The sequence below is a fragment of the Prionailurus bengalensis genome, chromosome D3, assembly GCF_016509475.1.
Source record: "Prionailurus bengalensis isolate Pbe53 chromosome D3, Fcat_Pben_1.1_paternal_pri, whole genome shotgun sequence".
In the NCBI taxonomy this organism is placed as follows: Eukaryota; Metazoa; Chordata; class Mammalia; order Carnivora; family Felidae; genus Prionailurus; species Prionailurus bengalensis.
Genome location: NC_057356.1, coordinates 41175737 through 41189748, shown reverse-complemented (window position 1 = coordinate 41189748; position 14012 = coordinate 41175737).

The window sequence follows — 14012 nt, the reverse complement described above, 5'->3', positions numbered from 1 at the left end:
TGATAAATGAGCACTGGTTTCAGCTTAAAGTCACCAGCTGCAGTAGGCCCTAGCAAGAGAGTCAGCCTGTCCTTTGAAGCTTTGAAGCAAGGCATTGACTTCTCCTCTCTAGCTATGAAACTCCTAGATGGCATCTTCTTCCAATAGAAGGCTATTTTGTCTACACTGAAAATCTGTTGTTCAGGGTAACCACCTTCATTGATTATCTTAGCTAGATCTTCTGGATGATTTGCTGCAGCTTCTACATCAGCACTTGCTGCTTCCCCTTGCACTTGGATGTTATAGAGATAGCTTCTTTCCTTAAACCTCATGATCCAACCTCTGCTAGCATCAGACTTTTCTTCTGCAGCTTCCTCACCTCTCTCAGCCGTCTTAGAATTGAAAAGAATTAGGGCTTTGCTCTGCATTAGGCTCTGGCTTATGGGAATGTTGCATCCAGACCACTAAGGCTTTCTCCATATCAGCACTAAGGCTGACTCAGCTTTCTTATCATTCATGTGTTCACTGAGTTAGCACTTTTCATTTCCTTCAAGAACTTTTGCTTTGCATTCACAACTTGCCTAACTGATGCAAGAGGCCTAGCTTTTGGCCTATCTCAGCTTTCAACTGGCCTTCCTCACTAAACTTAATTGTTTCTAGCTTCTGATTTCAAATGAGAGATGTGAGACTCTTCCTTTCCCTTGAACACTTAGAGGCCATTGTAGGGTAACAAATTGGCCTAATTTTAATGTTGCTATATCTCAGGGAATAGGGAGGCCTAAGGAAAGGGAGAGAGACAGGGGAACAGCTGGTGGGTGTAGCAGTTAGAACACACAACATTTATCACATAGGTTTGCTGTTTTACATGTGCACAGTTCATCATGCCCCAAAATAATCACAATAGAAGCATCAAAGATTACCATAACAGGGGTGTCTGGGTGGCTCAGTCAGTTAAGCATCCAACTTTGGCTCAGGTCATGATCTCACAGTTCATGGGTTCAAGCCCCGTGTCAGGCTCTGTGCTGACAGCTCAGAGCCTGGAGCCTGCTTTGGATTCTGTGTCTCCCTCTCTCTCTGCCCCTGCTCTCCCTCCCCCCACCACTCCTGCTCTGTCTCTTTCAAAAATAAATAAACATTAAAAAAATCACCATAACAAATATGATAATAGTGAAAAAGTTTGAAATACTGCAAGAATTACCTAAATGTGACACAGAGACACAAAGTGAACAAATGCTGTTGGAAAAATGGCACCAACAGACTTGTTCGATGCCGGGTAGCCACAAACCTTCAATTTGTAAAAACGCAGTGTCTGTGAAACGCAATAAAGTGAAGTCTAATGAAATAAGGTATGTTTGTACTTGACTGATTTAAAATATCTGGGCATGGAACCTAAGACTCTGTATGTTAAACACCCCTTACATGTTTTTCTTATGCATATTTCAGCCTGATCATCCCAGCAGGATCTCAGCTGTGCTGCCAGGAATTAAGGAGAAGATCTGTGTTTGTGACAGTGATAGAGTTTTAAAGAGGGAGCTGGTGGTGAAAGCAACGTAAAGAGATTCCCAAGTGCAAGACTGGAGTTTCAATATCTAGCTGTTTTATAGAGCCCGTGTGTAAATTCACTTTCTATTGCCAACTGAGAAGACTTTAGTTTGTTATTGCAGGAGGTGGTAATTTCCTGTAGACTTTGACTCTTTCTTTCTAGAGAAAGGCTATAAATACCTTATCTATAATTTGCCACCAGAGGAAGCCTGAAACTTCCAAGTTGGGCTGCTGTTAAATCCTTAAGAAGGTGGCTTTCGTTGAGCCAGTCAATGTCTTTCTGCAACCATCTGAGTAGGATCTCTCTCCGGTGTTCAGTTCTATCTTCTCCAAGTACCAGAATGAATCCTCACCAACATTTTATTTGGAGCCAAAGTCAAAGGTTGGAAAGTAATGCCCTGGCTTCTGTGTGGCCTCACAGGGCCTCTGATGTACCCGAGTGCTCATAAAGGACTGGTAGGAACCTTAGTAACAGTGAATACTTCCGCCTTTAATATTTTCTCCCCCACTCAATTGCCTGCCATGCCCACCCCACTATATACTTACACATTGTTAGTGCCAGCCTTCCTGCCTCCTTTCCTTTCCCTCTGCAGGAGTTATTCCAGTACTAATCTGTAAAAGCAAAACTCACACTTTGTCCTGCTCCCAGGATGATTAAGAACATCACACACTACAGTTAGAAACAAAACAAAACCATTTTGCACTGTTAGGTAAACTGAAAATAGTAGGGTGTTCCTGTCTTGTTCTTGTCTCCAGAATAATACACCCTGGAAAATTTCCTGCAAATCTGGATTCTCTAGAAAAAAAGTTGGGTGTTTTTTCCCATTGTCAATAGAATAATGTGAATTTGGTACCTCTGATCATTTTGCCTTTCTTTCCCTTTCAGTGTGTTTTGAATTTGGTGAACCAGTGTTTCTGGAGTCCTCAAAAAGAAGTCTGACACCTTCGTACTGATGACACATTTAGGCAAGTTTGTCCAACCTTTCCTAAATGGGTCAGTTTCCTGAGTATTCCTTTGGTGCTCCCTTCCAGCCCTTTGTATTGTGCCCTCCAGAGCCCCTTACATTTTACTAAGATCATTATATTTTCCCATCACCATAAAAGTATCGTTATCCACCCAGTGGCCTGAACCTAAGAACCTGGTAGTCATCCTTGACTCTTACTTCCCCCCACTCCCTTCTCTTATGTCTTAAAAGTCTTTCATACAAGTTCATAACACAACCATGACTTATTTATTTATTTATTTATTTAGATGTGAGAGTTTTTATGTTTTAATCTGTTGCTTTTTTGAGAACATCTCTATTGAGATATAATTCACATATCATAAAATTCACCCATTTAATGTGTACAATCACAGTCTAACCTTAGATATTTTTATCACCCCAGGAAGAAATCAGCACCCTTTAGCAGTTAACTATAATCTCTCACTTGGGTTCCCACAGGGCTTAGTTTAAGTGATCCATTAGTGATCCATTCTTCATACTACAGTCAGAGAATTTTCTAAAGTGCTAATCTAAATGCACTGTATCCTAGATTAAAAACCTTCAATAGTTCCTTGGGATGCCTGGTTGGCTCATTTGGTTAAGTGCCCGACTTTTGATGTTGCCTCTGGTCATCATCTCACAGTTTGTGATTTTGAGCCCCACGTCAGGCTCTGCACACTGATCCTGCACAACCTGCTTGGGATTCTCCCTCTCTCCCTCTCTCTGCCTCTTTCCCACTTGAACTGTCTCTCTCGCTCTCTCAAAATAAATAAATAAACTTAAAAAAAACACCTTCAATAGTTTCTTACTCCCATTGTTGTCCTGAGAGAGTACAAAACCTTTAAGTTGACTCCAGGGCCTTTAAGAACTAACCCTTTTCTGAATTCAAGGATAAACAGTATTTTATAGTCATCTAGGGCCCATGAGGGACCTCAGAAAATTGATGAACCCCATGAATGTGGAAGAATGTGGAATCTGGAAGAACAGATTAATTATACATAGTTTTACTCATCTTATAGTTTCGTAATGTTTGTACTTTTGTTTGTGGAGTGGGAGACACAATCACATTTTCAAAGTCTGAGATTTCTAAAGATCATTCTGGCCTGGAGTGTGGGCTATGCAGCCCAGGGCATGAAAGTCTTACTTGGTAGAATAAAGTCTGTGTGAGCCTAGGTTAGGTTAGTTAAACTAACCATGTAGGGAGGTGATTGGTAGAGAAAGAAAGAGCTGAGAAGGGCCACAGAGAGGGAAGAGGAGGTTATTGGAGGGAGAATGGAATGTCAGTGCAGTGAGACTGATCATTAATACCCTGTGGGTGGGATGGGGTGGAATGCTCTTTTGTACATCTTTGAAACCCCAGTGCTTGGCACACAAAAAAGCATAGGATTGGTCGCAAGTGCTGAATGGATTAACGAATGAATACTTTTTTTTTAATCATTGTGTTTTTTTTAATGTTTATTTATTTTGAGGGAGAGGGAGAGAGAGAAAGCAGGGGAGGGGGAGAGAGAGGAGAGAGAGAATCCCAAGCTGTCAGCACGGAGCCTGTGGGGGAGCTTGATCTCACAAACTGTGAGATCATGACCTGAGTTGGTATCAAGAGTCAGACGCTTGGGGCGCCTGGGTGGCACAGTCGGTTAAGCGTCCGACTTCAGCCAGGTCACGATCTCGCGGTCCGTGAGTTCGAGCCCCGCGTCGGGCTCTGGGCTGATGGCTCAGAGCCTGGAGCCTGTTTCCGATTCTGTGTCTCCCTCTCTCTCTGCCCCATCCCCATTCATGCTCTGTCTCTCTCTGTCCCCCAAAAAATAAATAAACGTTGAAAAAAAAAAGAAAAAAAAAAAAGAAAAAAAAAAAGAGTCAGACGCTTAACCGACTGAGTCACCCAGGTGCCCCATGGATGAATACTTTTAATAAGGCATCACAGTTATTTGTTTCTGTGCCTGTTTTATTCATCTCTGACTCACTAATTTTACACGCAGTATTTGTTGTATTGCCCTTAGCTGAATAGCGAGATAGAGGCTAAGTTTGGCACTTGGGAGCACATGTTTTTACTTGTAGCTCAGTTCTCTTGTCCCTGCCACCATGCTGACTCTTTAATGCCGTATGAGAAAAATATGCTCCTCCGAGCCTTCTCAGAGCCTCCCAGACACTTACAAACCACAGTTTCTTTTCTGACAGTTTCATTTCTTCTCGGCTACACCTCTTATGCATAAGCAACATTTTTCTAAAGCTGTGAATTTCAAATATTCAAACCCTTGTATTTTAGGTAAATATAGATGTTTTATCTAATGTATTTAAAAGAGCACAATAAGTGTGTACTTTTGAATCTGCCATGGTACATAATGTCTTAATGGTAATAGACGCCATCTGAAAAGCTTGGTGTATTTGCCAGTATAGCACTTTGCCTCCAACTTCTAACTGATCAAAACGAAATCTACTGAAACTGAAACTTTCAGAAAAACAACTCATTTTGCCTAAATTTTAAACAATACTAACAAATATTAGAATTTATTTTTAATTACGTTTATGGTTCTTGCTAGAGAATAAGTTTTCAAAACAATGACACACCTTAATATTTTAGCCCTAAGTTCTACAGAGTTAGAGGATTTCAAGAAGATTTGATACTTGGTGTGAATATACATTGAGGTTACATAGAGAACTGAATTAATGGGAAAAAATGGTTCAATTCACAATATTAAATGAATCCCAAATGAATTTATCTATAGTGTATAAGTGTTCAGGCTTCAGAGTCAAATAAATTTGGATTTTCATCCAGCTCTGTCAATTACTAGCCATATGACCTTGGGCAAGTGATTTTCCTTTATGTCTCAGTTTCCTCATTTACAATATAGAAGTAATATCTATCTAGCAGAATTAATTGCAATAAGTGCCTCAATCACTCAATAATGGCAGTTATTATTATGACTACGTTCACAGTAGGAATATCAATTTGCAATATATCAATTAAGGTTTTTAGTTGCAAGGAAAAAAAAACTACCTCTGGCTCTTTTAAAAGAAACATTATTGGGGCACCTGGGTGTCTCAGTCGATTGAGTGTCCGACGTCAGGTCAGGCCATCATCTCACGGTTTGTGAGTTTGAGCCCCGTGTTGGTCTCTGTGTTGACAGCTCAGATCCTGAAGCCTGCTTTGGATTCTGTCTCTCTGTCTGTCCCCTGCTTGCACTCTGTCTCTCTCTCTCAAAAATAGATAGACATTAAAAAAATTAAAAAGGAATGAATCTCCATTAATAAAAAATAAAAATAAATGACAGAAACATTATTTTTGACAGGAATCTGTGGATTTCCTGGGAGGTTGGAAAACCCGACTTAATAGCTACATAGCCAAAAGTATGACTAGAATCAAGAACTGCTTCCGTGAGAACACCACTGCCAGCTCCATAGTGGACATCACTCTACCCTAGGCTAAAGTGCCTCTGTTGCCTCCACTGGCTGGATGCGATGGTTGCTGTTTCATTAATGTCTGATTGGTCACATGAGTGTGTCTCAGAGGCCTGGGAGACTAGAATAAGGAGTTTCTGCCACTTACAGCCACACATTCAGTCAGAGATGTGCTCTGTCTGGCACCTAAATTTATATGATGGGACTCCTTCAAATATAGGAGATTAAGAGGCTGCATAGCCCAAATACACAAGTATGCATTGTACTTCCCAGGGAGAAACAAATATATGAGGTTGCCTTGACTCCTCTCTTTTTCCCATTCTCCACAGCCAATCCATTAGCAAATCTGTCAGCCTCACCTTCAAAATATATCAAGAACCTGACCACTGCACCCCAGCTCCCTCACTACCAGCCTAGATCAAGCCCTTATTATCTCTTGTCTGGATTATTGAGTCAGCCTCTAGCCATTAAGCCTCTTATAGTCTATCTTCAACATAGTCATCAGAGTAGTTCTCTTAAAAAATGTGTCAGATCATGGGGCACCTATCTGGCTCAGTCGCTTAAACATCTTGATTAAGACTCTTGATTTCAGCTCAGGTCATGATCTCACAGATCACAGGATTGAGCCCCGTGTCCAGCTCTATGCTGGCAGCGTGGAGCCTGCTTGTGATTCTCTCTCTCCCTCTTTCTCTGCCCCTACCCTGCGTGTGCTCTCTCTTTCTCAAAATAAATAAATAAACCATTTAAAATTATATATGTCAGACCATATCACTCCTTTGCCCAAAGTCCTCCAATACTTTCCCTTTTATTCAGGATGAATATCAAAATTATCACAGTGACCTACAAGCTTCTTTCCATTAATCCTTCTCTCCCCCATTTCTCTCTCTATTATTTTTATTCCCATCCTCTATTACTCTATCACAACACCAACTATGCTCAAAACTCAGGATCTTTCCACTTATTTTTCCCTCTGCCAGGAACATTTGTTTCATTGATCTTTACAGCTTGCTCCTTTACTTCCTTCAACTTTTTTCTCAAATATCATCTTACCAGAAAATGTTCTTTGTCCGTTGTATAAAATAGTGACCCTCCGGCTCCTAGGAGCCTCCTTCAAAACTTTTCTCCACAGCGCATTAATCATCATTCGACATTCTGTATATTTCATTGTTAAATTGTTTCTGCCTCCTCCTATTGAATATGAGCACCATGAAGATAGAAATTTTGATTTTATCCTCAATGTCTAGTTGGCACACAACAAGCATTTGATGAATGAATGAATGAATGAATGAACAACAGATCTTTAATTATCACTTTATTTATCCTCTAAATAAGGTACTATAAGGTACCCTATTTACTCTACTAGATGTCCAAAATAGCACCGGCACAAAATGGTGTTCTTACAGTTATGTTTTTAGGATAGATATTATTATTCCACTCACACATATATAATTTTTCTCTTGCTTCTGATTGCTGATAAGCTTCTCAACATGGGGTATGAGAGGGTGGAGAAGTCACAGGGTCATTCTAGTCCAGAGGGTCAATTTTACTTTTCAAATTTGAAGGAGAAGTTTTCTAATTTTTTTTAAGTTCATTTATTTATTTTGAGAGAGAGCATTCACAAGTGGGGAAGGGGCAGCGAGAGAGGGAGAGAGAATCCCAAGCAGCCTCTGTACTGTCAGTACAGAGCCAGACACAGGGCCTGAACCCACAAAAAGCAAGATCATGACCTGAGTCAAAACCAAGAGCTCAATAGGCTGAGCCACGCAGGAACCCCAAGAAAGTTTTCAATTTTGTTCCTCTTTAAAAGTTTGCCACATGCATGTTTATATACAAATAGAATCAAGTTTTTCCATTTGGTTCAGTTGGGCAAAATCATGAAAATCCAGGAAGGAAAAAAATTTATGTAAGCAGTGAGTGATTACAAAATTTATTCCTTCTGTGTTGTTAGGGAACTTTGTCTGTTAGTCCAGTAATGGAATCAGAATGCACAGGGTAGTTAAGAACACTATGCAAAAGGGTTTGGGGGAATCTCATAGTGAGCTTGATGTGGAGGCAAATAACAGCTTTCCAAGCACAATTAAGTCTTTAGTCTTAAGTAATACCAGTCAGTTTTAAAAGTTTGTACTGCACTCAGTTCCTTATTAAACTATGGGTTTTGCTACTGTAGAAATGGCAGTTAACCACAACCTCAAGTATCTCTTATGTGAGAAAACACTAGGCAAAAAGAGGAAGAGATCATCACTCCTTCAGTGACACTTAAAAATCAACTACATGACATGACACCCCTGAAGAATAAGGTGAGGTGGTTTTCTCTATTGGAAATAATAATAAATAAATAAATAAATAAATAAAACTAGATTATTAAAGTAGTGCAATATTACCAGAGAGGAAAAAAAAGATTAACCAAAACAACACTCTAGAAAACCTAGGAACAGAAGAATGCATTCAATTACACAAGATATAGCAGAGAAAAATAGGCTGACTATTTAATAAATGATGCTCAATAGTTAATTATTCGTTTAAAAAATGAGATCAGTTCCTTTGTCAAGTATGATACAAATAAACTCCATTGAAATTAAAGAAAACAATTTTTAAATGGAAAAAAATTTTAACTTTAGGAATAAAATTTGAGAAAACATTGGAAGTAGAGGAATTTTTATTTTTTTTTAATGTTTATTTATTTTTGAGAGAGAGAGGCAGACACAAATTCCGAAGCAGCCTCCAGGCTCTGAGCTGTCAGCACAGAGCCTGACATGGGGCTCAAACTCACAGACTGCAAGATCATGACCTGAGTCGAAGCTGGACACTTAACCAACTGAGCTACCCAGGCACCCCTATTTTTTTTAAGTTTATTTATTTATTTTGAGGGAGAGAGAGAAGGGGGAGGAACAGAGAGAGGGAGAGAGAGAAAATCCCAAATGGTTCTGTACTGTCAGGTGGAGCCTGACACAGGGTTCAAACCCATGAACCGTTAAATCATGACCCAAGCCAAAACCAAGAGTTGCATGCCTAACCGACTGGCACCCCTTGAAGTAGAGGATTGTTAAAAGGAGACCACAAAACACTAACCGTAATGGAAATAATTGATAAATTACATTATATTAAGATCAAGTATTACTGTTCACTAAGAGATCTCCCAAAGAAGGAACAATACAAGCCACAAACTGGGGAAAGATGTTAACAAGATATACAACCAGCCATGGTTTAGTAGCCACTATATAGACAGAACTCCTAAAAATCAATTGTAAATGTCAGATAAACCTATAGAAAATGGGCACACAATGTGAGAGGCATTTCACAGAAGGGAAAACACAATGAGGGAATACACATATGGAAAGATGCTCAATCTCATTTATAAGGAGGGAAATGCAAATTACAACCATAATGAGATAGTATTTCTCATTCACCAGATGGACAAAAAAATATTTTTTTTAATTTTTTTAATGTTTATTTATTTTTGACAGAGAGAGAGAGAGAGACAGAGCATGAGCAGGGGAGGGGCAGAGAGAAAGGGAGACAGAATCCGAAGCAGGCTCCAGACTCTGAGCTGTCAGCACAGAGCCCGACACGAGGCTCGAACCCACAGACTGCGAGATCATGACCTGAGCCGAAGTCGGTCGCTCAACCGACTGAGCCACCCAGGTGCCCCAGGACAAAAAAATTTCAAGTAAAAAACACTCCTAAGTGTTGACAAGGGAAGGGAGTGGGCAGTAACTCTTCTATAGTCTTGCTTAAAATTTTGGCCTTATCTGGTAAATTTATAAGTACACATACTCTATGACACTTGATATATATTCTATGCAGTATATCCATTGCATAAGAAAGTCAGAACATAACACACAAATATTCATAGAAGCCTGATTTTTGAAAAGCAGAAACAAACAAGAAACCCAAATCCTAGAAATAATTAAAACATCTATTGAGTCCATTTTCCTCCCAGGAGTGGCTGGTGGCATAATGGTCACCGTGCTCCTCCATTGTTGTGTGGCCCCACAAAGTTGGCCCCAGTGGGGACCTGGGCATCCCTTGGAGGTAAACACAGCAGATGGGGACAACAGCTTCAGGGAAGCAGGATATGCTGCCATGTTGGACTAGATCAATTCCTGTCTGGACCATATAGAGGAAAAATGAACACCTCCACCCCTGCCTCCAGGAGCTGCTTGAGTCCCACTTGATAGTTGAGTTCTGCCTTGGGTTCCAGCAGCAGATGGGGGAGGGTCCTAGTGATGCCAGCCCCCAGGCTCTGGGAGCCCCTAACCAACCGAAAACCTACGTCCCTGGGCTAGGCTCTGGCCTAGGCATTCATCACCTGGTTTAGATAGCTTCCCAAGGGCTGACCTACAGGTCATCTGGGCCTCCCCTTGTTGTGCCTGGATCAGCCCCCTCCTGGCATCCCCTTTGGGGGTCAGGTGTGGGCCTGCCACCCACCCACCTTGCCTGCCTGACCAATTCTTGGGTACTCTCCACTATGCCCAGGCCTTGAACGACCACATTAAATGGGTCTCCAACATAATAATAAATAATAATAATGATAATAATAATATGTCCATGGATAGAATGGAAAAAATATATTATATCAAGAAATATTGTATAGAATGAACTACAGCTACATGCATCAGCATGAATGAATGTCACAAATATTCGAGCCAAAAAAAAAGTAGTTGCAGAAGACTATATAAAAGTATATGTGATAACTGTGATTTATAATATGAAATGTATATCTGATCTTGCTGTTCCTGACACATAGCCCTAAAACCCTTAGAATTTCTTAAGTGGTAAGAGAGATTCATAACAATCCCCTTACAACTATTTCCGAGTTTATGTTAATGAGGGGATTCTTAGAAAGCCCTGAGGATGGAGGTTGTTTGCCAGTGGAAACAACCAGGATTGGAGGAATTTTCAGTCCCACCCACCCCCCACCCATCTCCTAGGAAGGGAGAGGAACTGAAGGTTGAATCAGTCACCAATGGCTGATGATTTAATCAATCATGCCTATGTAATGAAGCCTCCACAAAAACCCAGAAGGATGGTTTGGAGAGTTTCTGCATTGATGAAGGCACAGAGGTTCTGGGACAGTGGAGAGCCGAGAGAGAGAGAGAGAGAGAGAGAGAGAGTCAGACAGACAGAGAGAGAGAGAGAGAGAACATGGAAGCTCCATGTCCCTTCCCCCATACCTTGCCCTAGGCATCTCTTCCCTCTAACTCTTCTTGAGTTATGTCCTTTTATGATAAACCTGTAATCTGGTAAGTAAATGTTTTCCTGAGTTCTGCGAGCTGTTCTAACCAATTAATTGAACCCAAGGATGGGGTAGTGGAAACCTCCAATTAATAGCCATTGTGTCTGAAGCACAGGTGACAACATGGACTTGTGATTGAGCATCTGAAGAGCAGAAAGGAGGCAGCCCTGTAGGACGGAACCCTTCACCTTCGGGATCTAATTAAACTGTAGGGTGCCCTACTGGTGTTGCAGAACTGCTTGCTATGTGGGAAACACACATCTAGGGCCAGAACTGAGGTAGTGTTGTAGTGGATATTGAAAGTAGAGGAGACACACAGCAAGTGTTGTTTTTCCTTTACACTATACAAAATTCAAAAACTTTTGGAAACCAAATAACCTATCGTAAACAAAAGGAAAAAATACCTACACATTTCTTTTTTTTTCAATATATGAAATTTATTGTCAAATTGGTTTCCATACAACACCCAGTGTTCATCCCAAAAAGTGCCCTCCTCAATACCCATCACCCACCCTCCCCTCCCTCCCACCCCCCATCAACCCTCAGTTTGTTCTCAGTTTTTAAGAGTCTCTTATGCTTTGGCTCTCTTCCACTCTAACCTCTCTTTTTTTTTTTTTTTCCCTTCCCCTCCTCCCTGGGTTTCTGTTAAGTTTCTTAGGATCCACATAAGAGTGAAACCATATGGTATCTGTCTTTCTCTGTATGGCTTATTTCACTTAGCATCACACTCTCCAGTTCCATCCACGTTGCTACAAAGGGCCATATTTCGTTCTTTCTCATTGCCATGTAGTACTCCATTGTGTATATAAACCACAATTTCTTTATCCATTCATCAGTTGATGGACATTTAGGCTCTTTCCATAATTTGGCTATTGTTGAGAGTGCTGCTATAAACATTGGGGTACAAGTGCCCCTATGCATCAGTACTCCTGTATCCCTTGGGTAAATTCCTAGCAGTGCTATTGCTGGGTCATAGGGTAGGTCTATTTTTAATTTTCTGAGGAACCTCCACACTGCTTTCCAGAGCGGCTGCACCAATTTGCATTCCCACCAACAGTGCAAGAGGGTTCCCGTTTCTCCACATCCTCTCCAGCATCTAGTCTCCTGATTTGTTCATTTTGGCCACTCTGACTGGCGTGAGGTGATATCTGAGTGTGAATACCTACACATTTCAAAACAGAAAGTACCTTAGTAGTAAAGAGATGTTATTTTGGGAGGGGCCTTCAAAATATCAGGAATACTATTTTTCTTAAGTTGAGTGGTGGCTACACATGTCTTTAACAGAAACTTAGGTTATATATACTGTTATATGTGGAATAGAAGAAACAAAACAAATGAACCAAGGAAAAAGAAACAAAAATCTAGACTCAAATACAGAGGAGACTGTTGCAGTGGGCGGGGGGGGGGGAGATGGGAGAAATAGGTGAAGGAGATTAAGAGTACACTCATCGTATGGAGCACTGAGAAATGTATAGAATGGTTGAATTATTATATTACACACCTGAAACTAATATAACACCCTATGTTAATTATACATCAATAAAGAAAGTGTTTTCTCAAAAAAGATCATTGATATTTTTGGAATGTTTGTTACAGGAACAAAAGCTGACTGGTATTGATGACAGACATGGGGAATTTCCTACTGGTGGCAAAGGTACCCCATCTCCTTTAGTTAAAGAATATTTGGAAGAACAAGTAGCAGAGCTTTGGGGCCAGTCTGGGTATAAGTTTTGAACATATTGACTAACCTCTTTGAGTTCCAGGTTGCTAAATTGTAAAACGGCCTTTCTGGGGTGGTGTGACACTTCAATAAGATAGTTTATGTAAAACCCATTGCTGTAATGAGGACATACAAAACATGTGTTTTCTCCCTAAACATGATGAAGGAGCAGAGATGAATACTTGAGGAATGACTGAGTCCTTCCAAATCTGTGTCCTCATTCATTGGAGCACCCCCAAGTCTGCATGTGTTCTTGTACCTTTCTTCTTCACGGCTGTTTTTTTCTTTTAATGTTTATTTATTTTTGAGAGACAGAGAGAGAGAGAAAGAGAGAGACAGACCAGGAGTGGGGGGGGGGGGTGCAGAGAGAGGGGGAGACACAGAATCCGAAGCAGGCTCCAGGTTCTGAGCTGTCAGCACAGAGCCGGATGCGGGGCTCGAACTCACGAACCGTGAGATCATTACCTGAGCCAAAGTCGGAGGCTTAACCAACTGAGCCACTCAGGTGCCCCGTTTTTTGTTTTTTCTTCAGCCGCTAATTTATCCTGGGCAGAGTCTGAGAAGGGTTATTCTGCTTCAAACAAGAATCCTGGGTCTTTAAAATGCTGCAGTGCTGGCAGTCCAATATCTGGGGACCTTCTTTGCTTCTTCAGTGACATATCTTTTTCTGCTGGATAGATTTGTCCAGTTTTAAGACCTCTCTAGCCGTGGTGTCCTCCTCCCACCAGCAGACCCCACCAGGCAATAGGCTGGATGGGGTGTGACCAGGGCTACAAGGCTCAGAGGCCCAGGCCAGGGTGCTGCTGGCCCTATGGTCCTGGCAACTGTATAGATTTGTTTTGAAGGAAATACTAATCAATGTTTTATTATCAAAAGGTGAAAACACAATCAAACCGTTAATTTAAAATGTTTAAGGTGTTTTATTCAAAGTTGGTTCTTTAAGTGACATGGAAATTAAAGCTAATATATCAGGAGAAAGTTGGGAAAGGCTTATATGGCTGGAGATATATTCTGAGATCTTAGCTTATTTTAACACGTTTTTCCTTCTTTGATTTTCCCATAACCAACCCCACCAACTGCCTACTGTAATTCAAGAAAATAGCAGACTGTGTGATTTCTTGCCCCAGGAGAACTTTGTCACAATTACTTTGGTGGC